The sequence below is a fragment of the Maniola hyperantus genome, chromosome Z (assembly GCF_902806685.2).
Source record: "Maniola hyperantus chromosome Z, iAphHyp1.2, whole genome shotgun sequence".
Lineage (NCBI taxonomy): Eukaryota > Metazoa > Arthropoda > Insecta > Lepidoptera > Nymphalidae > Maniola > Maniola hyperantus.
Genome location: NC_048564.1, coordinates 16,573,986 through 16,598,949, shown reverse-complemented (window position 1 = coordinate 16,598,949; position 24,964 = coordinate 16,573,986). Strand labels below are relative to the sequence as shown.

The window sequence follows — 24,964 nt, the reverse complement described above, 5'->3', positions numbered from 1 at the left end:
TTTTGCACGATAATTCAAAAACTATGATGCATAAAAATAAATAAAAATCTGTTTTAGAATGTACAGGTGAAGACCTTTCATATGATACCCCACTTGATATAGTCACTCACTTCGAAAATTGAAAATACTAATTATTAGTTCATGACCACAATTTAATTTATTTTGTGTGATCTAATCCTAAAGTCACGGTTTTCAGATTTTTCCCCAAATGTCAGCTATAAGATCTACCTTTTGTGATGTCACCACAAATTCACAGTTTTTAGATTTTTCCCCGAATGTCTGCTATAAGACCAACCTACCTGAAATTTAATTGTGGTCATAAACCAATAATTGGTATTTTCAATTTTCGAAGTATGATAACTATATCAAGTGGGATATCATATGAAAGGCCTTCACCCGTACATTCTAAAACAGATTTTTATTTATTTTTATGCATCATAGTTTTGAATTACCATGCAAAATGTCGAAAAAATACGATTGTAGTAGGTACGGAACCCTCGTCGCGCGAGCCTGACTCGCACTTGGCCGATTTTTTTTGTAGAGGCAAATATTTTATCGGTGACTAGGTAGCTACTTATTTAAACTTTTTAACTTCACTTGGCTATTTGTACTTTTTTATGCACATGTTTATAAACTATCTAGCTTATGCTCGCGACTTTGTCCGCGTGGACTACACACATTTCAAACCCCTATTTCACCCCATTAGTGGTTGAATTTTCAAAAATCCTTTCTTAGCGGATGCCTACGTCATAGTAGCTATCTGCATGCCAAATTTCAGCCCGATCCGTTCAGTAGTTTGATATATCAGTCAGTCAGTTAGTCGGTCACCTTTTCCTTTTATATATTTAGACTAGTAGTTAGGTAAGTATACCTAGCTAACTAGTCCTACCTAATTATCAGATCAACCCATTACCGGCCCACTACTGAGCACGGGTCTCCTCTCAGAGTGAGAAGAGCTTAGGCCATAGTCTGTCACGCTGGCCCAATGCGGATTGGCAAACTTCACACACCTTTGCGAACATGGAGAACTCTCAGGCATGCAGGTTTCCTCACGATGTTTTCCATCACCGTTAAAGCAAGTGATATTAAATTAATTAAAACGCACGTGACTCCGAAAAGTTATAGAGGTGCGTGCTCAGGATCGAACCCCCGACCTCCGATTAGAAGGCGGACGTCCTAACCACTACGCTATCACAGCCAAAAATAATAACCATAACAAATGTTTGAGCTTGTAACAACGATATCTGCAATCTATATAAAAAAGGGTATAAACACATTTTACTACTTCGCGTACGGTCGTAAAAGCGCGGTACCTACCTACTTACCAAAAGACCTTGATTTGGGCCATAATTAGCACATCCCAGCATAAAACAAAACCTGAATTCGGCCATAAAATGTTCACTAAGTAAGCTTTACCTACCTGTCCGAAATTCGCTCATTTTTTCTTTTTTGATTTTTTTTTGTGTTCCGTACCTGAAAAGGAAAAGAACCCCGTACAGGATAACTTCATTGTACCTATGTCTGTCTGTCGTGTTTTGATTTCCTTTTCTTGACAGACACGACAGACAGACAGATAGTCAACGAAGTGATCCTTTTTTCCTTTTTCAAGCACAGAAGCAGAACTCTAAAAAATAAGCAAGGTTCAAAATATCGTCTCCTTACGGTGAGCGTAGAAGAATTGATAAAAGCCGTAATTGAGTGTGAGTGCGCTTTTATTAGCAGGGCTTAAACGCCTTTAGACGCAGACAGACGGACGATTGACCGCTCACAATGTAACGACATCGGGCAGCAGTCGGTGCGAGGAGCTAAAGCCGAAAATAAGAAATAATGAGGATAATCCCCTCCGAAGGGAGTCCGGCCCTCCTCCGACCTTATCTCGTAGATAACGAAAGTAGATCGCGCCCGGCACGCACGCGGCAATTCCATATTATTATCTTTATTAACGTAATTCACCATTTTAATATACCCCCTAAATGGACTCGCTGATAAAACTAACATTATTAACACAGCGCGGAAATTTAATAAACTTTTATCTGTTGACAAATAAACTCGACTGGGCTGTCTAATATTTTATTAATAAACACTTGAAGATAGCGCCTACTAAAATAATGTACTGGCATGTTTGTTGCGTAGGTATGTAATTAACGCGAATGGTGGTAAAGAGTTTAAATAATATTATACAATGTGGCTAATTCCTTTGTACACAATCTCTAAACTAAACTAAAATATCACGTCTAAATCTATTGCTATCCCTTTCATAATGTTGCTTGCGGAAAAGGAAAGCACTAGACTTAGACCTGTAAATTTAGTTTAGTTTAGAGATTGTGTACTAGAGAATCGGCCCCAGTGGAAGACTATGTAAATGATAAGAAAGCTTGGATTTGACTCGCTCCAGCAATGCACGGGGTTGCAATTGCTTGTACAGTAGGTATGGTATAATAATATTGTAAATTGATCTCTTGAAAAGACCAACCGCCGAGTTTCTTGCTGGTTCTTCTCGGTAGGAACGGCATTCCGAACCAGTGGTAAATTAAACTAGTTAACGATTCAAAAGCACTTGTAATAAGTCTACTTGAATAAAAAATATATTCTATTATATTCTATACTCGTTCTTTAACAGAATACCTACTAAGTATTCGAGAAAGAAGACAATTTTGTTTTATATGTGAAAGAGGCCAATAAGAGCCTCGATAGCTCAACGGTTAAAGGAGCTAACTGAAAACCGAAAGTTCACCGGTTGAAACCCCACCTGTTGCACTATTGTCGTACCTACTCCTAGCACAAGCTTTACACTTGATTGGAGGGAAAAGGGGAATATTAGTCAGCATGATAAATTGAATCCGGATATCTTCAAAACAAGAGTGAATATAAGTAGGCGTCCAATGTAGGTAGACTAGATAAGCTAAGTAGCCTTTGAAACGAATAGGTAGGTATATCAATGATTTCACGTCACCTCTAGCCTAATATTTGACAGATGTCGATTCACGATCAAACCGAGAGTTTCCACTTCACTCCAGGTAACTCTGCCGGAACCATCGATATAAATGACAAGATATGCCCAAGAGAACAAAATTTTCACGGTTTTGGAACCAAATAAATCAGCGCCACCTCTTAAATACTAATGAACGACCCGTTTGAAATCCAGACGTCACTGAGGTTGCATTGGTGCTAAAGCACCACTGAATCGGTGCCATTTTGTTTGTTCAATGGCCCTATCCATACGAAGTAGGTAATGTAAGTATAAGTCAATGGCTAGAACTGTCTCCAACTCTTTCAATCAATCATTTTAATTTAACATTTACATTATATTCGTATGAAGCTATCAAAGTATAAGCTAACAGTATTTTAATTTATAATATTACATTACTGTTGAAAAGTATAACCGGAAGTTAGTGCCTCGCACAAAATTAATTATGTAATTACACATTCTAAAAAAACGGCTAAGTGCGGGTCACATTCCAGCAGAGACCGAGGGTTCCGTAGCTTGAAAAGAAATAAATAAATCAACCGTTTCAAAAACAAATACTGCAAAAGTAAGTTTTTTGCGGATTTTGTAAAGTGGTGTTAATAAAAAGAATACCCGGCTGAGTTTGTTGTGGGCTCTTTTCAGACCTGGGCGCGTTTGGAACCCTCGTAGCTTTAGTTTTAAGTTTACGAAATTAATTATGTATTACCATTATATCTAAATATATAAAAGGAAAAGGTGATTGACTGATCTACATATCAACGCACAGCTCAAACTACTGGACGGATCGGATTGAAATTTGGCATGCAGACAGCTATAATGACGTAGGCATCCGCTAAGAAAAGGACAGATCCAAACACCATATTATTATGGGTTCTTTTTTACCACTCTAGTACGGAACCCTAAAAATACATTTTTAAAATTCACCTTCTTCCTAAAGATAAAAGCTTGTCCACTAATGTAATTCTCGTATCTCTAGAGTTTCCGTTTCGATGTAATTTCACAAAAAATATTTTACGAATTGATAATAATTCAAAAAGATATCAAGTCGTACCTAAAATATTGTCACCTGTATGTTTTGTGCAATTAAGTAGGTTTATTACGATTTCTTGGGTTCCGTACCCAAAGGGTGCCAACGGGACATAATGTGCCGTAACTAAGCCTCCTGTCAATCCGTCTGTCCGTCTACCTGTTCGTCCTTCTATCCGTCCGTCTGTCTGTCTGTCACGATCCGAGATAGGTAGAGACTTGAAATTTTCACAGAGTATGTATTTGCCTCTACCACAACAAGTTAAAAAAACAAAATGGCCGCCATGCAAATTAAAATAAAATAAAATGTAGGTACATAGTGTTATATCTTGTACGGTGGTACGGAACCCTCCGTGTGCGAGTCGGACTCGCACTTGATTGATTTTATTAGGTTAATTATTACACGAATGAAGTAGGCGTCTAAGATAAAATGTAACATAAGTAGGTAGGTAAGTTGATTTATAATCGTGTAGCTATCAGTAGAATAATCGTGACAATGCCATTTTGTTGTTATCGTAAAAATATACAATCATATTATTGTGTGTACCTACTGATATTATGACTAGCTTATGCCCGCGACTTCTTCCGCGTGAACTAAACAAAACCCCCTTAGGGGTTGAATTTTCAAAATTCCTTTCTCAGCGGATGTCTACGTTATAATAGCTACCTGTATGCCAAATTTCAGTCCGATCTGTGTTTGAGCTGTGCGTTGATAGATCAGTCAGTCAGTCAGCTTTTCCTTTTATAGACATATACTAGGTGGTAGTCGTTATTTGAATGTTGACTGATCCAGTTTCTTTGTATTAGTTCTGAAACTCGGTTCTAAATTAATTTGAATAATTTGATCGTAGAGCACCGTAGAGAAACTCCCGTACGTATAAGTCCCGCATTTGCTATTGCGCTGGAACCATGTCTCATTAACATCGAAATGACGTCATTTGATGATATTTAAGTTAAAATATGTCACTAAAATGGCGGCCACGCGCATTAGCAATTTGCGGGACTTATATAGCTACGTTTTATTTTATGTTCTTTACAACGCGACGTTTGACGGTAGGTACTCATTGCTTTCACAGCGCGTTTTTATATTAAGTAGAAGAATGGCCTCTAAAACCGTACGTTTTATGCCATACAGTTTCTGTCGTAGTTTTTATTAGGTCCAAAACATGTACAAAAAGCACCATTCAATCACTCGTCTTTTAAACTTTTGTTAGCATATATAACTTGGTATACCTACCTCTCTAAAAAGTTTTAAAATTTAATTTATTTTAATTGAAAATGTTTCAATAAAACTCAAAGCTAGCCTTATCTAATTGGGTTCTTACTGTAAAAAATCATTCCCGCGTGGAATGGTGCCAAGAATACTGGCTGCATTTCTGCGCTCGACAGCAAGACTGTTTCTTTTTGCATAAAATGAGATAGCTCTTCTGTCACCAGACGAGACTAAAACACGATAATGGGTTGTAAAAAAGTGAAAACAAAAAGTGCGTGTTTCAGAATTATTGTAAAACAGATGATGCCCGCCACTTCGTTCTCGTGGATTTAGGTTTTTAATAAATCGCTTAGAAACTGTTTGATTTTCCTGTACAAAAAGAATCCTATGTCACTTTCCAGTTCTAAGTATAGGTAGGTACCCATAAAAAAATCACGTCGATCCGTTGCTCCTTTGCGACGTGATTGAATGACAAACCAACAAACAAACACTTTCGCTATAATATGTGTAGGTATTCATTCCATACCCCCACCGATTTTTAAAAGTTCTACTCGAGCGAAGTTGGGGTTGTTTATAATTTTTTTTTAAAGAATATTAGCCAAGTTTATCATGCTGACTAATATTCCCCTTTCCCCGTCAATTGAGCGTAAAGCTTGTGCTAGGTGTGGGTACGACAATAGTGCAACGGGTGGGGTTTGAACCGATCACCATTCGGTTTTCAGTCCGCTCCTTTAACCGTTCAGCTATCGAGGCTCTATGTAATGAAATAATACCTGTGCGTAAACCTATATGCAAAGGTAACAAAACTTAATGTATAAGGTAAAGACCACACTAAAAGTCAACGGATACAAATTATAGTGTAATTAATTTAGAATGATTGATAAATTCCCCATTGTGCGTCCTCCCCTTCATCACGCAGCAAACCAAATAACTACTGTATTATAAAATTCATGGCCGCCATCTAATCCACCCCTGTTTATCTAATTCTCAATGTCCCAATAATAGGAGCTATAATTGAATAAAACTGCCTCAAAATAGGGGTAGGAATTACAATAGATAAGGGCGGTTGTCCACCGAAATGTTGTGCAACATAATATATTACAGACTTGATTTACCTGCGACTTCCTCCGCGTGGATATAAGTAGGTTTTCAAAATCCCGTGAGCAGTGAAAAGGTAACACAGAAAGAATGACACACACTAATAATATGGATATTCGTTATTTTTACTGCCGAAACTGATTTTTTTTATTTTATTCAATTATTTGTAATCAACAGCGTTAACAGATTATATAATTTTACATAATATCAGAGTTAAAATAAGGCCAAATAGGATTACAATTTTGTTTAACAGATTACTTAAAAAACAGTTATTTATTATAACAGTACGTTTGAAGAGACCAAATAATTTAAGCAAGCTTTACAATATAATAATATGAAATCAATGTCAATTTAATAGTAAAAATACCTAGTAGGTAATTCACAACATATGCATGTGTGTGTATGTGTGAGTGTGAATGTGTGTGTGTGTTTGTGTGTGGGATGAACACACAGACTCCATAAATTCCACATAAATATGAACGAAATACATATGTATATACAAACATACGAAGCCTAGCCATATCAATAATTATAACACTGAACATATGAGTCTATTTTATTTTATTGAAAAGGCACACAAAATAGGTTGTGACTATAAAGTCTCCAAATATAAAAACAATAGATCAGGAACTAAGTAAGAACCCCTAATAGGTGTACACATTACATAAATAATACAGACCTAGAATTAGTAAAATGTAGTTTATTTACAATAATTTTAAATATTAAATAGTAGACAAAAATAATGGCTGGCAGGAAATATTGTACATCGACCTTTAGAAAGAGATAGCGGTTTCGTAGAGCGTTGCCTCTGTCGTCGACAAAACGTCACATAGGTATGAGTGACAGAGAAAACGCTCTACAAAGCCGAAATCACATTCTATCGAACAATCATAGACTGCAAAATTCATAACCCCTTTTTAATTCAGTTAAAATTAGCTATAGCTTCGCAACGATGCATCACAAATTGCGTTGGGCGCACACCCTTACGACTTACGAGATATGCTCTGGCACATCAGCATCCCTTTATATCCAAAGAGGGATGATCTCATTGTCTTCTCGCACCGGTCCGCAGGAATTGTTCTTAATATTTATTACTTTTAAATATGACGTTCGCCCAAACATGTTTTGTGTGCTTTACTACAATAGTATAATATATAAGCGACGATTTATCTGTTTGCATTTTGTACAAATGATGTTGTGACTAGTCCTTTTTGATGTGTGAAACGGGATTGTACGATTTGGTGAAGATAAATATATTAGAGCATTATTCAAAGTAAAGAAGGGTTCTGTTGCATATAACAGGGATATTTTTTATGGAAAAGTTTAAGGAAGTTTAGGTGAAGTTACTTTAATATAATATGCGTAGGAACTAGTGATGTATCGAATATTCGCATTCGCATATTTTTGCATATTCGCATTCCGCGAAATTACTGCGAATATACTATACTAGATGATGCCCGCGACTTCGTCCGCGTGGATTTAGGTTTTTATAAATCCTGTGGAAACTCTTCATTTTTCCGGGATAAGCCTATATCCTTCCCCGGAATGCATGCTATATTTGTACCAAATTTCGTCAAAATCGGTTGAACGGTTAAGCCGTGAAAAGCTAGCAGACAGACAGACACTTTCGCATTTATAATATTAGTATGGATTTTTTGATGTATCTAATAGTTGGTTAATAAACAAAATCCATTATTGTCTTATATTTCTTGATGTAATAAAAAGTAACTTAACCTCGTAATAACATTATAAAGGTTCGTACGCACCTGAGCGGCGCGGCGCGGCGCTTCAGCGAGCTGCACGTCGCGGCACAGAGCTTGAAAATATCATTTCTATCATTTTGTATGGCGCATATCGCACTAGAGCGGCGCTGCACAGCGCTTCACCGCGCGTTGCCGCGCGGCACGGTTGGAGAGAATATTTTGAAGCGCAGCGAAGCGACGCGCAGTGCAGTGACGCTAGTGCGACATACCCAGCGGCGCGGCGCGGCGCTTCGCGCTCGTACGCGAACGGGTATAAAAGTGACGCGCAAGTGACGCGAGGTGCCGCGTACTGAAGTTGTAGTGCGGTAGGCACCGTCGAGCGGCCTGAGGTGACGCGTTCTGCAGTCGAACTGAAGCGCCGCGCCGCGCCGCTCAGGTGCGTACGAACCTTAAGTCTTATCTTTATCATTTGGTAACGGGACTGCCGCCAAAGTCACCAAGCCATAGACAAATGGCGCCAAATTTAAACAAAAACTGAATATAAGCATTCGCATTCGCAAATGTCCAAAATATGATATTCGTTACATCACTAGTAGGAACATTTCATTATTTGATTGATAACACTTTTAAATCATAACTAATTAATTATCGATTCGATGCCGGACGGAAAGCGACTTTAGTAATAATTAACATAATATAATATGTATAATATTATGATACCCAGGTACGTCCTACACAAATGCTAACATATATTATGCAAATTAGTTATGTTCTGTACAGATGTAATTAAATTCATTTTAAATATTAATTACAGTTTTGTCTTCAACTATTTGTAAAATAAGGAATAAATGATATTCATTTCAAATACAATGTACCTAACTACTTACATAATGTTATTAGGTAGTTCATTTTATGAGCAGGCATGGATATATTAAAGTCACTTCATTATTTTATTAGAGTTCCGTAAGTATCTCAAAAAAAAAGGAACCCTTATAGGATCACTTTGTCCGTCTGTCCGCCCGTTGTGTCTGTCAAGAAAACCTATAGGGTACTTCCCGTTGTCCTAATATAATGAAATTTGGCAGGTAGGTAGGTCTTATAGCACAAGTATACTTACCTAGAGGGAAAAATCCGAACACCATGAATTTGCGGTTACATCACTAAAAAAAATGTATAACATTACTAGTATTTCCAAATTTCAAAGTAAGATAACTATACCAAGTGGGATATCATATGAAAAAGCCTTTACGTGTAGAATGTAGATATATTATAAAACATTTTTTTTTTTATTAATAGTAGTTTTTGATTTATCGTGCAAAATGTCAAAAAAATACCTGAATACGGAACCCTCGGTGCCGTACTCGGGTATTTTTTTCTAAAGATATGGAACCTTAAAAATCACTGGGCTATCATCGCCAATCACCGCTTACTCCAACGGACTTCGTGCGAGAGAGGCACGGGCGTACGTTCATAAAGCTACGGACAGACGTGCTCATTACTAGCACGAAAGCATGCTTTTATTGAGCAAGTGCTCATTAGTAGCACGTGTGTAATGTAATGAGCATGCTTATTTCGAGCATGCTCAAAAATCAACCGACGTTTGATTTTCGAGCATGCTACCTGAGGCGCGGGTAGAAGGGGGCGTGCTCCGAGCGCGTCTGAACAGGGTTTGCTTATTAGCATGTACTCAGTACAACATACAACATATAACTCTACAGTTTATTTAAGCATGCTTATTGCTGGCAAATGTGAACAGTTGCATGAGCATGCTAACATTAAGCAAGCATAAAAGCACGCTTTTTTTGAGCACGTCTGTCCGTACCTTTAGAGTTCCCGGAGCCTCACAATAACGCGCTGAGGAGGGCTACCGAGGGGGTTTTAGTGGGTAGAAATCCCACATAACCCGATTAGGTATCTTCAGAAGATTTCCCCCTCGAGAAAAAAAGGCTATCACCGCTTCACCATTATGTACCACCACAATAAGCCATGAACAATCCTCAGAATGTTTCCCGTTTAGCCTCTGAAGCGTTACCTGTGACCTCTTTTACTTACGCGCAATTTACATTTTAGTACTTTCTCAAAAAGGTAAAAAACAGCTATTTGTAATTAAGTAAACTCGATGCCTATTGTTCTCCGTGAGCTGACTTGTATGTTTTATTTGCAAAGCCATAATATTTTTATAAACCACTAAGTAGGTACATTATGATGCCCGCGACTTCGTCCGCGTGGATTTAAGTTCTTTTAAAAACCCGTAAGGACTCTTTAACTTCTTAATTTAATCTGAATTCTTTATAATAATATATAACATAATAATAATATGTAATATTCATTTTATATGCAATTCAAATCAAATGAATATGAATATGAATATGAATTTTCGGGGTAAAAAGTAAATAGCTGCCACGCTCCAAGTCTTTGCTTTATATCCATGCAAAAATTATGTCGATTCGTTGCGACGTGATTGAAGGACAAACCGACTATACACTTTTGCATTTATAATTTACATACGCTAGTATAGGATAGTAATAAGTACCTATAGGATACTTTGTATACCGGCAATCGATTTTGTACGGGATTATTAGAATACCTAAATCCACACGGACGACGTCGCGCGAAGTAATTGATAGGTTCCTAGTAGATCTTGCCGATACGCGGTCTCCACTCCAGAACACGTCTGCCCCATCGGCCGACATGACCTGCCCATTGCCACTTCAGCGCGCTAATCCTTTGAGCTATGTCGGTCGCTTTTGTTCTTCTGCGAATTTGCTCGTTCCGGATTTTATCCCTGAGAGTGATACCCAACATAGCTCGCTCCATAGCGCGCTGAACGACGAACCCCAGCCCGCTGGACCGATGACCTGAAGAAGGTGGTGGGGAGCGGATGGATGAGGAGGCAAGGCCTATGTCCAACAGTGGACGCAAACAGGCTGATGGATTGGATTGGATAGTAGATCTAGTTAGGAATACTCTAGTATTACCTACATGTAGATAGTATAGATTCATTGAATGCACTCAATATGGTAGCCTTTAGGTAAAAAGCTGCTTCGAAAAAATAATTAAAATTTCAAAAAAAAATTATGTACCTATCTGATTAGGGAAAGCCGATCTCATTGGGCTCATTCTCGTCTCGATATCGATACAGGTCGACTTACGATATCGATTCACTTTCGATTTTTTTTAAACAATAACTTTTCTTCCGCCTGTTGTATGACACGTTTTGTTACTTTTCTTTTTTTACATGAGAAACCCTGAGAAACCTGTTTGAATTTGGTCAAGTTCAACGGTGTATCTTATTTTTATTTAGTGTACATCGTAATATATACAAGGAAAAGGTGACTGACTGACTGCCTGACCGATTCATCAACGCACAGCTCAGGCTCAGGCTGAAATTTGGCATGCAGATAGCTATTATGACGTAAGCATCCGCTAAGAAAGGATGTTTGAAAATTCAACCCCTAAGGGGGTGAAATAGAAGTTTTGTGTAGTCCACGCAGACGAAGTCGCGAGCATATTAAGCTAGTCATAATCTAAAAGAGTGAATAATTTATAATTCAGTGTATACCTAGATTTTATGTACACTTGATATTTATTAGTTGTCCATTGAAATTAGATTGAGATTGTATAATCTGTATATACCTACCTAAGTACCTACTTACCTATCATCACCATCATCACCATCATCACCAAACACAGACTGCTTTGTCTTCGCAAAACGCACGCATCATAATATGAAAGACCTACCTATTAGATAGTTTATTTAAATAGTTTTAAACTAAAATATTCAAAACTAGCTGCACGGCGAACTTCGTTCCGCCTAACAGTCGATTCAAATTTTTAAAATTTTTCTCTCCGTAAGAACCATCCTCGTACTTCAAAAAATATAAAAAAAGAATTAGCGAAATCGGTTCAGCTGTTCTCGAGATTTACGATCAGAAACACATTTAGCGAATATGCTACCCGCGAATTTATCCGCGTTGATTTAGGTTTTTAAAAACCCTGTGGCAACTCTTCATTTTCCGGGATAAAAAGTAGCCCATGCCGTTCTCCAGGATGCAAGGATGCAAGCTATGTCTGTATCTTTAACGGACTGGCTGTGAAAAGGTTACACACAGACAGACACTTTAGTTTTATAATATTAGTACAGATTGAGTTAAAGTTGCTTAGGTATAATTTAGAGTCTTAATAACAGTTATTAAGGTTATTAAAAAAGAAAAGACTTGTTTTATTTTAAGTAGGTAATTACTTATTTAAAGCAAGAGAATAACATTGTAATAAGGAAAACACACAATTAAGCAAACCCATGTCGGAAGTGACTACTTAAATCTTGAGAATTTTAAATTAAAATATTTTTCAAAAACACGCTATATTACAAAATTACTCATGTAGATACATATATACCTGTATTAAAATAAAATAAGTATATTTTTTGATGTTTATAAAAGGTATATTGTAGGTAGAAACTTTTTAGGCAAGTTCATTTCGGTCATCCAAAATCAAATTTATGTAAATTAAGATACAGTGATTAAGTTTCAAAAACGCTGCTAAGAAGATTTTTATACCTAAAGATGCTATAAGGAATATTTTCTAAGTAGGTACCAAGTCTGATCTTTATAAGAACTATAAAATACATCTTCGTCGTCAACCGATAGACGTCCACCGCTGGACATAGGGAGGTCTCTTGTAAGGCCCTTCACGTGCCGCGGTCCTGCTGCAGCGACTCCCGCAGACTCGCTTGATATTGTCCTAGTGGCGGTCTGCCAACGTCGCCATTCCACCACCTTGGGTCCCCAACGTCTATCAGTTCATCGAACTATGTGCCCCATCCATTGCCACTTCAGTTTCGCAACCCTGATACCCAGAGTGTAATTGGTATAAAACACAAATCGCGGAAGAGAAGGTACCAATTCCAAATCTTAGCCAAGCGTATGGGGAATGAAGACGCAAAGAATTTTGTGTGTGTAGATGAAATGCCGACGACATAATGATGGGAACTCGTTTGGCGTCTTGGAGTATGGTCCCAAAATATCAAAAAGATCGAAAAACTCCCGAGCATACTCTCCGAAATAGAATATCCTATGACACACCGTTATGCCGGCAACCTTACGGCAGTGATCAAGACTGAAGTTTCGCCAGTAGAAGAGAGTCTTTGCCTATAAAGGTCATGGAGACGCAGCAGGCGAAGCAAACGCTGGCGGACGTCCATCCGCGAGCTGCACGACATGTTCATGGACATGGCGATGCTCGTCGCGAAGTCAGGTCAAATGCATTGCTTATTTAATCATTTTTACCTAGCTCGATAATCAATGGCATCTAGAGCCGCTAGTTAGCCCGCAGCAGAGCCAATATCCTCTGAGAAAGAGCAATAAGAAACTCGGCGACTTTGAATAGGCATTACAAAGGTATCTTTGGCCAAAATCAGTGATATTTCGTTGAAGTAACGACCAGACGTCGACAGTTCCATCGCATCACATGTCAACAGATAATGTAGCCAAGTGAAGTACACATGTTTGACAATATTATGTGAACTAAATTACATGTGTTTAGATTTGGAGTCTGAGGTTTCACCAGTGCGTTGTTTCGGATTGACTATGCTGCGTAGGCCCTACCGTTCGCAACAGCGTCACCGGGAGGGGTGGCGAGCGCGAAGCTCTGCCTAGGGCTCGAAGAAATCGGGGTGAGGTCGGGGGGTGACTGACTGTTGACTATTGGTTAGTCCGTAGGCCTCCGAGGCCGTGGCTTGAGTCCACGTCCGGGTGACGTTAGAAATCGTTAGTAAGGTTGAGTTGTGTAGCCCTACGAGATAGGGAGTATTGTCGTTTATGATTTGATCGTCGGGATCGTTAAGGACGTGCTTAGGGCGTCTTTTCTCACCAGTGAGGAGAATCTTTGCATATGAGTCTCCCAGCTCGACGATCTACGGCATCTACTGCCACTAGTCGCTAATTGTGGACCCAATGTCCTTTGAAAACAAACAATATTAAACTCGTCGGCTTTAAATAGTATAGCCGAAACCATAGTGATATTTCGTTCAAGAAACGACCAGACGTCGACAGTTCCATGGCAGATCTTTCGTTAAGTATCGATCGCACGTCAACAGATAATGTAGCCAAGTGAAATACACATGTTTCACAATATTATGTGAACTAAATTACATGTGTTTGACAATTAGTGGCGTGTTGCGCCCACGGGATGTGTGCGCGATGTATGGGCACGCACGTCGGCTCACACTCGTATGGCGGCTGAAACGACGTGTTAAAGGTTACCAAATGTCTGGATTTGTGCGGATTTATCCAGTTATTGGGCGGATTTTATTGTGAAACGCAAATTTTATTTTTGCAAACACTATAACCAGTGTGAATTAGAGGGAGGACACTCGGTTTTGATCCTAAATCGATATCATTCTGTCAAATATTAAGGCTAGGGGTGACATGAAATCAAAGATACGCCTGCCTAGCGGCTCCCTGCGACTCGTCTGATGTCGGACGTCCACCTAGTGGGGGGGTCTTCCAACACTGCGTCTTCCGGTGCGAGGTCGCCATTCCAGTACCTTGGGACTCCAATATCTATCGGTTTTACGAACTATGTGCCCTGTCCATTGCCACTTCAGCTTCGCAGCCCGTTGAGCTATGTCGGTTACTCTAGTTCTCTTACGGATCTCCTCATTTCTGAGTTGATCACGTTGACTGTAGAGAAACTCCAAGCATAGCTCTCTTCATCGCCCGCTGAGTGACTCTGAGCTTTCTTATGAGGCCCATAATTAGCGACCATGTCTCGGATCCATATGTCATCACACTCACACAGCCCCCGCGTGAACCCGGTGCGGGCGAGCGCGGTAGACGTGCGGGTGTGCGGGGCGTCCCACTGTCTCATACTCCGATTGCCATCGCGACTTGTAGTGTACTGTAGCTACCTAATAAACAATTTAAAAACTTTTTCGGTCCATTTCAAAATTCGAATCCTAAAACCTATACAGCTGAATGAGCTGAATGAGCTAGTCGATAGACCAATGAGGCAGACTTTAAAATAGAATAAGCTGTATCAATCAAGCCCTTAATTCCAGAACTCAGTGTCAATAAAAGCTGCACCATTCGTACACATGTTTCATTGGTACGAGCGTTAACGTTATATTGAATTATCGAATATGGGGCCATTAAAGCTGTGGCAATGCAAAACATCCCGTGCTATTACCGACCAGGACTTTATTGTGCGCTGTCGATACCTACTAATCGACCGCTATTACTGAAATAACTGCGGATTCAAAACCGTTAGCCGATTTACTGTACGCAGCAGAAAACATACGTCGACATTTAGAAAGAGATAGGTACCTACCGGTTTTGTAAAGCATTGCCTCTGTCGTTGAGACCTACAAAACGTCACATACAGTAGGTATGAGTGACGGAGACAACGCTCTACAAAGGCGAAATGTCATTCTAAAGGTACATTTTATTCGTCTTCGACCACGTCCGCATAGACTAGCCAAATTTCGAAAACCTATTTTACCCCTTTACGGCGATTACGCACTGCACTTCCGTCATCCGAATTCTATTCGTCATCCGTGAGAATACTTACCACTGATTATCTACGACATAATATGTCATAAGCTCCCATACAAAACAAAAGGAACGTATTTTCACGGACTCGGAACGTAACCGCCGTTAGAAGAAAGAAAGAAAGAAAGAAAACTGGTTTATTCATCTTAGGGGTTGAATTTTTAAAAATCCTTTCTTAGCGGATGTCTACGTCATAATAGCTATCTGCATGCCAAATTTCAGCCCGATCCGTCCAGTAGTTTTAGCTGTGCGTCGATAGATCAAACAGTCAGTCAGTTTAAGGATGAGAAGAGACTTACCTACTCGAAAACTATTGTAGCATTTTTTGTGTGTTTTGTTCGAAGCGGCTCGAATTTAATACAATTTACAGGTAGTCGAGATAAGATCGACCCACATTATTACAATCATTATCCATCAAAATTGTGTACTATAGCTGCGTATTAATCGACATCGATAAAAAATCGATAATATCGATAAAGGAACATCAAAAGAAATTCAATTAGCCGATTATTGGTTTTGTCGGCTACTTATTACGTCTTAATAATATTATCTATATCTTCTTTAATACTTACAAGCGAACCTGGCGTGGCTTCGCTCAATTGAACATTTTGGAATTTTTTTTTTTTTTTTTTTTTTTTTTTTTTTTTTTTTTTTTTTTTTTTTTTATTTTGGGGAGAATTGCTGAAAATCGCGAAAACGTATTTCGAGATTTTAATTTTATTTCTTTAAATACCCATTTTCATGTACGTATGTAGTATAGACCTACCTAACTTGAGTAATGACTGGCTTTTATACGGGGCCCTTAGAGCGATCACACACTCATCCGATCCGAGTCCGTGAAAATACGTTCCGAAGTAGGCATAGAACTATTTGTTTACGCACTAGCTCCGACTTCCGTTATCCGAGTTCTCTCCGTCATCCGTGAGAATATCTCGGATGTGCCTCGGATTCAAATCGGACGTATGACGTGGAATATGTCAAAGATGTCCACCGGCAAAGCAGTGCTGCCAAGTGTTATAGCCTCCCGGTACGATGTCATGTAGAAACCAAAGGGGCGGGCGTGGGTTTAATAAGAACTGCAATACCCCTTCCAGGTTAGCCCTTCTTCTATCTTAGCCTGCATCATCACTTACCACCAGGTAAGATTGCAGTCAAGGGCTAACTTGTATCTCAATAAAAAAATTAAAAAAACCTAACAATTAAATTTTTAACGCCATCGATTTAAACTGTGCATTGATAGATCAGTTACATATACTTACAACTCTTTTTACAATAGGTATTATTTATAGATAAAGGTATAGGTATCTTCTAGGTTTAATATCGGTGCTTTGTAAGGATCAGAAAAAAATTATCTTCTTTGATTATCGTAGAATATAACATAATGATTTTGTCTAAATTAAATTTTATCTGATAATCTAAAAACGGTTGCGAGTTTAGACGTCTGATTCTATGCACGGATATGAATCGTAACGCCCTTTTCAATGTCCATCGATATATACATATGTCTCTATATTAGTACTAATAGGTGTTCAAGTAGATCTGAGTATAGATTGGGAAGGTATTATCGTGACTATAATCATAGTATACTATCAGCGGCAGGTATGTACACTTTGTTTAGTTACTGTTATAATTATAACGTTTATACTCTCTGCATCATCGAGAAGGTTCTTGGCCATAGTCTACCATGCTGGTCATGTGCGGATTGGTAGACTTCACACACCTTTGAGATCATTATGGAGAACTCTCAGGTACCTATGCAGGTTTCCTCACGATGTTTTCCTTTACCGTTAAAGCAAGTGATATTCAATTACTTAAAACGCACATAACTCCGAAAAGTTGGAGGTGCGGGTCCGGGATCGAACCCCCGACCTCCGATTAGAAGGCGGACGTCCTAACCACTAGGCAATACTCTCTTAAAGATTAATAATTTATTCAAAGTTTGGAAGGTATAATAATAACAGACAATTCCATTAAATAAACTTAAATCTAAATCAAAAGTAAAAAAACATTAAATTAAAACAAAAATAAAAAATTAAATTAAATCTAAAACCTCATCGATATCGCAGCGAGGCATTGTACCCAAGATGCTGGCAGCATTACCACTTTTGGATGATTCTAATTCTTTGTCCAAGGTAGCTACCAGCTCTCGGGTCCCATTTCACTGTCACAGAGAATTCAATCTCAAGAGTAAGCATCTACCTACAAGGTTTTGCATGAAAACAAAATCGGAAAATGTTGGCGGGGGACAGGGGAGAATGCTTTGTTGTGATTGGTGGACTCAAAAGTCACGTAATCAAGACAATGTGCGGAATGGGGGTACTGAACGGGCGTGGGCAGACTTAAGCTAAGCAACTGCCTAAGCTTGACGATCGGGGGTGTCCGGCTATTAGGCGTCTATCAGTAAATGCGAAAGTGTGTTTGTTTGTTGGTTTGTCCATCAATCACGTCACAATGGAGCAACGGATCGACGTGATTCTTTGCATGGGTATACACTGAAAAAAAGAATCAACCAAACTAGTTTTGTTATTTAAATTTTAAACAAACTTTAGTCGTTAATAAATAAACTTTGACTATTAATTACATAACTAGTTTAGTGTGTGTTCTCAAAGGCAGTTGGGTTAATGTAGTAGGTTAATAAGTTACAAAACGTTTGGTTACTAGTAACTGAAACAACGTAAACCAATTAGTTTTTCTATAGCAACAAAACCGATGTCTAATACATAACATAACTATTTGCTTATTATTTATTTAATATTTGATCATATTTTACAAAACGTGTACATTTAGTGAATTACCAAACTTTTGTAGACATTAAAAAACTTAATAAATTTGATAATAACATGTTACTTTATTTATTATCTACAAAGGTTTTATAGGTGATACCCTATTTATTTTACTGATAACAATCGTACTAAATGCTGTATTAATATAGTCAAACTTTAATTACAAATAATCTAACAATTTCAAAAATAACAATCAAACTTTCTTTGATATTTTAGCCTGTACGTTGTCCTGTTTCAATTTTATTCAGTGATCAGTGAGTGTGTTTATTTGGAGTCAGCAAAAGGAGTGCCTCGTAATTAGTGTTTACACTATTGTTTCTACGGTGCGGTACGGTTTCTACAACAGGTGCCTAATGGTTTTCGTAAAAAAGTTGTACCGTACAGCGCCTGGCCGAATATTTAAGAACATGAGCGACTTCGCGGAGGCGGCAGTGTCTGACGAAGGCACAAAGCTGGCTGAGCTTGACAATATCAATCTTCTATGATATTATCATAGAAGATTATTTAAAGTCGTGGGGCCTCGAGATGTACCTACATTCCGAAATTTAAAGGTATGTACCCTGGTAGTAAGTATATTCACAGTAGGTAATAGGTAGTTGTATGGTGGTTGCATCATGCTTTTTTCTGCCCATACAAAAATTTAACTTAAAATAGTCCCGTCGTCGTGGGCTGCCCCTTTATCGACACCCTGATCCTGATTGTTGGAATATCTAGATCTAGACCTTCAAAGTAGGTGCATAAATCATAGTAGGGTATAATAAAGGACGGTTTGTAAACTGTCTGTGTGCCAAATTTCATGGAAATTTTAGTGTACCTAGGCGTGATAGTGGAATGTGGAACTAACAAATATCCATACTTTCGCATTTTTAATACAAGTGATATTATATTTGTCCCGCCCGTTTTAAATGGTTTGATATGTACAGTGTTGCGTGTTTTTTTATGTAGGTACTTACTTAGTGTGTATCAGCATTTAATCATTATTTCTGAATTATGTTTACAATTATATTCTAGAACATGGCATTGACTTTGAAACATTGTTAATGTTGGCAGAGGACAACAAAGGAACTGGTACCTATGATTGGACACAGCGAAACTGATAAAACAACTATCCACAGTTAAAAATATGCTAACAGATGCTTTTCCGTCAGACCAGCAAAGTGATGTAAGTACAATCTTCATAGCATGTGCGAGTGTAGATTTAGCTCTCTGGTGTAGTCGTCCTTCTCTAAATAAATTAATTCTTTGTTTAATTTTTTCAGTGTCCTGTCCTGTGGATGAAAATATAGAAAAAGCAACTACAACAAAACGATACTTCAGATGATTTGGAGCTCCAGAAACAGAACAGATACAGAATGTGTATGTATAAATATGTTTTGCGGGTAGGTAGGTACTTTAGTAAGGTTGAATTTTTATTTGTTTAATGCCAATTTAATGAAAACATATTTAATGAATAATGCATAATATTATATAATTGCTGTCAAATTACAAGTGAAGATACCTTCCTACTTAAAAAAAGCTTGTGTAATTTCATTTATGATGATTAAAAATATTTTTGTTAATGATAGAGTTATTTTTGAATGTATACAAATGACATCATAATATTATTAAATTTTTGTAGACTTGTTTTTATGACTGTAACTCAAATAACTGATTAATAATTAAGGTAAAATGCTATTTCGAAGCTATGTTATAAATAATACTGAAGCGGGTCAAACCATCCTCCTGGATAAAAAATAGATATTTCATACAAGAAGCCACTGCTCATTGGAAAACGTATGAAACAGCCCTTTTTAATTCTGGAAAATCGTCTCATAGTAAAAGCTATGTTTATGTTTCATCTGTAAGTTTTATAGGTTTATATTTTTAATTTTGATATTGAGATTGTCAATTTTGATTAAGTATACTCGTACCTACCTATGTATGTGAGACGAAAAATAAATAAGTAGAAAGTAATGTATAATTTTATTTCAAATCAGTAACTTTAGCCAATATTAATTAACCAAACTGTTTAGTTATAACTTATTACTAATAAGTAACAAACCTAGTAGAGTAATGGTACGGTTCATGAAATCTAGCTTGTAATAGTATCTTTATTCTTATTTTTTTGTAACAGATGTAGTTTGTTACTGAAATGTAAATGTACCGATGGGTTTGTTGGTTTTTGAACAAACAGACACAATATTGGTATAGGTTTACATTTTAGCTTGCAAATTACATCTACTGCAAAAAAATAAGTATGTAAATACTATAAGCTAGATTTCATTAACCATAATACCATTACTCAACTAGGTTTCTTATTTATAACTGAACAGTTCCCTACCATTACTCAACTAATTTAGTTACATATTACCAAACAGTTTGGTAACTACTAACACACCAAGATATCTTAATAACAATCACACTGTTCACATATCAGTAACAATAAAAAATAGTAATCCGTTGACAAAGTGTTTTGTAACCAAATGCACACCATTAGGCTACCAGTAGGTAAACAGTTTGTTAAATTGATACATAACATTTAACATATTAACAACATATCGACTTGTTAATAACAAACGCACAGTAAAGGTACCAGTAGGGCGCAGGTTGCTTAAAAGATACAAAATCGAAAAGTACTTAACAAGAAGATGGAGTGTTATGCGTTCATAAACTGGTTGCTTAAAAACAGTAAAACCGTTCAATTAACTTCAACAAAATAACTTTAGCGACTAGTACCTCAACTCAAATAGCAAAAGTCAGTTTTGTAGCTAGTAAAACATAGTTTGCAAGTCACTTTTTTTGTGTAAACAGTAACCAAAGTTTTTGTAACTGTATACAAAACATTTCTTTCAGTGTAGTTAAGGGCCTGGAGAGTGACGTAGGTTACTTTTTATCCCGTAAAATCAAAAAGTTCCCCCGGCATTTCAAACACCTTAATCCACGCGAACGAATCGCGGGCGTCAGCTAGTAATATCTAAAGTATGAAATAACAGGAAACACTGTAAAATGCATTTTATCTCACTCATTTTAATAATTTGAACTCAACTAAAAGCAAAAAGCAACTTGTGTTTCAAACAATGACAAATTAGATTGACTTACGTAATAATACCTACTAATGCTTCAAACAAAAAATTAGATAGCTAAATGTGATACAACGCTGTGATCATAAAACATACAACCAAAAAACCATTCGAAAGCGAGTCGATCTCAAGTGATGAGGGTTCCGTACAGGACACCTAACCATTTTCTTTTTTCCAATTTTTTTATTTTCAGCCACTTTTGTACACGGATCTTATTGAATTCATCTCAATAGAATCTTCCTTCCGAATCGGTGCGTCGTTGGTAGTCTTAAGAGGGCGCAGTTCAGTGCTTTCTTCATACAAATGTAGAAAGGTGAGTACTACATTATTTGACTTAGTGCGCTCAAAACTAAGTATTATATCGGTTTGTCTTGTCATTATCTAGGTTTATTAATATACAAAACAATGAAAAAATGTGATTTTAAAGTTACGAGCCTCGAATATTTTAACACTAAACTTATGACAATTTTGGGCGTAAATAAATAAGATTAGGTGTGTGAAAATTCTAAAACAATTTGACTTTAGACATAGTTTATTTATTTATTAGTCGCAATATCTTTATTTTGCAAACATACATTTAGTAGGTATTTTTTCCTCAAAAACACTTTTCCTGTACCCTTTTCGCGCGCTTGATTTCGGTGAAAATCATCGTGCCTCTCACCTTTCTCATACAATGTTAGGTGGTAGCAAACAAAGCAAAATGTCGTCGTAACTCGAAATATTTATAGACAAAAAAGTTGATGGCAAGCGCCTTCGATTAGAGTGGCACTACTGGAGTTGATATCTATTATCCTTCTACACTGTGACAATACCACATGTTTGTAGTTTGTACAGTATAAAAGCCAATAAATCTCTGGGAACAATCCGAAACAAGTTCATTAGAATCAGCGCCGTGTTTGCGGACGTGAATGATCGAACGTGGTTATGATTGATGAGTTTGGATTATTGTTTGAACTCCCCGTTGAGTCTCGCATCGAAGTTTTGCTTCAACTTCTTAATAGATAATACTTAGAACATTAGCAGATACTAATCTATTTGTTATGATCATTGATAAAATATATCTAGGTATCACCTAGGCATCTATCTATTAGGTATACATCCCGCTAATTGTGATCGCCTTTCCACAACTAAGCTTCTCTCAAAATAAAGAGGGTTTAAAACATAGTCCACCATGCTGGCCAAGTGTGGATTGGAGGACTTCACACAGCTTTGATCACATTCTTGTTGTACCTATTCTACTCCCTCTACAACCTCTCACACTGCCAAGGGTCACTGGTAGAGATCCCTCATAGAGATAAGCAAGTGCTTCCCCGTCCACTTTTACGTAAATGTTTTCGGTAAAAAAAAAGAATCTTAGTAATAGCACTAGGGTCTTGTTGGCACCCTTTGGATACGGAACCCTAAAAACTAAATCCCAGTCAGGCTCTACAATCCCAATTCAAATAATAAATGCAGAAAAAAATCAAAACTTAAAAGCACTTAATTAAAATAAAGCAACAAAACAAAACAAAAAGCCGGCCAAGTGCGATTCAGACTTTCGCACGAAGGGTTCCGTACCATTATGTATAAAACGAGCAAAAAATCACGTTTGTTGTAGGGGAGCCCCTTTAAATATATTTTATTATGTTTCTTGTGTTTGTTATCATAGCGGCAACAGAAATACATCATCTGTTAAAATTTCAACTATCTAACTATCACGGTTCATGAGATACAGCCTGGTGACAGACGTACATACAGACGGACGGACAGCGGAGTCTTAGTAATAGGGTCCCGTTTCACCCTTTGGGTACGGGAACCCTAAAAAGAATGGTTTTCGAAACGTTGATCGTCATCTCCGGTTGCCCGTAATTTTATGAATGAGTTGTTTGAATGAAACTGCATGAAACGATATTCGCTCCGCTCTCAACCGACCCGGAAAGGGAACCTTTAATTCACGACACAATCTTTGAAAATCAAACCTTAAGTTTAAGGTAATAAGGTTCACGAGTTGTACCTTTGAAAAACATAATAAGTAGATTGGACGTTAAAGATTTCACCTTCACATAAAACACGTCTTAATAATGTGTATCGATTTACACTATGCTTGGCTTGTATAACACGTTCTTTCTTTTTCCAATTCGAATTTTAAATGGTCTTGGTGTGTGTGTTTTTTAATAAACACGAGGTCAACGTCTTCGCTTAGAAATTCTCCCTTATTAATCTACCTTGCGCACAAAATATAGATTTTCATCCATTTGTCATAGTTCGTGTTATTTCCATATAATGGGGATGATGCCTATAGGTCAAATAGTTACTAGTTATGCAAGGCTGCAAAGTTGTTTTTTGTCGCGAGAGTTTAAGGTTGAAAATAGAATCCTGAGCGTAGCGAGGAATTCAAAGGCTCGAGCGCAAATACATTTGCAGCCGTGCGAAACACACAACTTTTCATCTCACTACAGCGAGGAAACTAGATTATTGAGACACGTGGAGGTTTCAATAAGAAGTTAAAGCCATCCCATAAAGTATAAGAGTTTCTTTTTTCCTTTTAAGGTACGGAACCCTAATAACAACAAAAAATTGAATAAATCATCCCGTAAAAAGTAGTTTCGAACTTTCATTCACATGCTTGATTGTTTTGCTATTATTTTTGAAAATTAGTTTTACGGCCAAAGTTCAACCTTACGACCTCTTTATAGCAACGTGCTTTTGGGGTCAAAAAAATGGTCAATTTCCTCCGATCAAGGGTTAACAGCCACTCAGCTGTCGCAACACCTTTTGGTTAATCCTATCATTTAGTATTTACATAAAATTGACCCATTAATTGGACAATTACATGTTTCATCATTTTGACGTACTATATCTCAAGACAAGGGTGGCCATGCGTGAACAAGCTGCATGGGGACGTCGCTCCTCTTTTTTGTTATAAACCATGGTAATCATTCCCCTTTCCCCTCCTAGAGCTAGTGCTAGGAGTAGGCACGACAGTAGTACATCGAGAGGGGGCGGGAAGGGGTTTGACTTCCGATCTTTCGGGATTCAAATACAAATTTACGGTTTTTCGATTTTTCCTCTTATGTGTGCTATAAGACCTACATACCTGCCAAATTTCATGATTTTAGGTCAACGGAAAGTACCCTACAGGTTTCTTGACAAACAGACAGACAGACAACAAAGTGATCCTATAAGGGTTCCTTTTATCTTTTTGAGGTACGGAACCCTAAAAAATCTAAGCTACTTTCAAGTCGCGTTTAAAGGAGTTTCACTTGAAAAAACGGAGTTCATGGACAACCTACTGTGGTGTCAAGATTGAAGCGATAACCCACAGATGTAGTAGTGTATACGACTCCTAAATATATTCACACCTTTACTAATTAAGCTCGAATTAGGCACAAATAAATATCGAGGGGCTCTAACTTCGTACAACAAAAGATAAATATGTAATAATAGTGTATAATGGGCATAATGAATTTTAATAAGCCGTCAGCTTGAAGCAACTTTTAATAATTACACTTTAATAATAGCACAGGTAACTTGGTTAATAATAGGTTTATTGCGTTGAGTAAATACTGGTTTTATTGTTCAATT

The 24,964-nt window shown here is 37.5% G+C and overlaps 1 protein-coding gene and 1 long non-coding RNA gene across 4 annotated transcripts in view; both read left to right on the top strand.

Annotated features, from left to right (window-relative positions):
• The window catches only part of mirr (iroquois-class homeodomain protein mirror), a 157,079-nt gene that overhangs the window by 8,443 nt on the left and 123,672 nt on the right, over positions 1 to 24,964 (top strand). The gene's annotated exons all lie outside the window — the stretch shown is intronic.
• LOC138404515 (uncharacterized) lies at positions 18,054 to 20,294 on the top strand. Of its 2 annotated transcripts, XR_011238434.1 has the most exons (3): positions 18,054 to 18,892; positions 19,353 to 19,503; positions 19,601 to 20,294. It is a non-coding gene; the product is annotated as an uncharacterized lncRNA (long non-coding RNA). The 2 variants fall into 2 exon arrangements; XR_011238433.1 differs by having other exon boundaries at positions 18,054 to 19,503.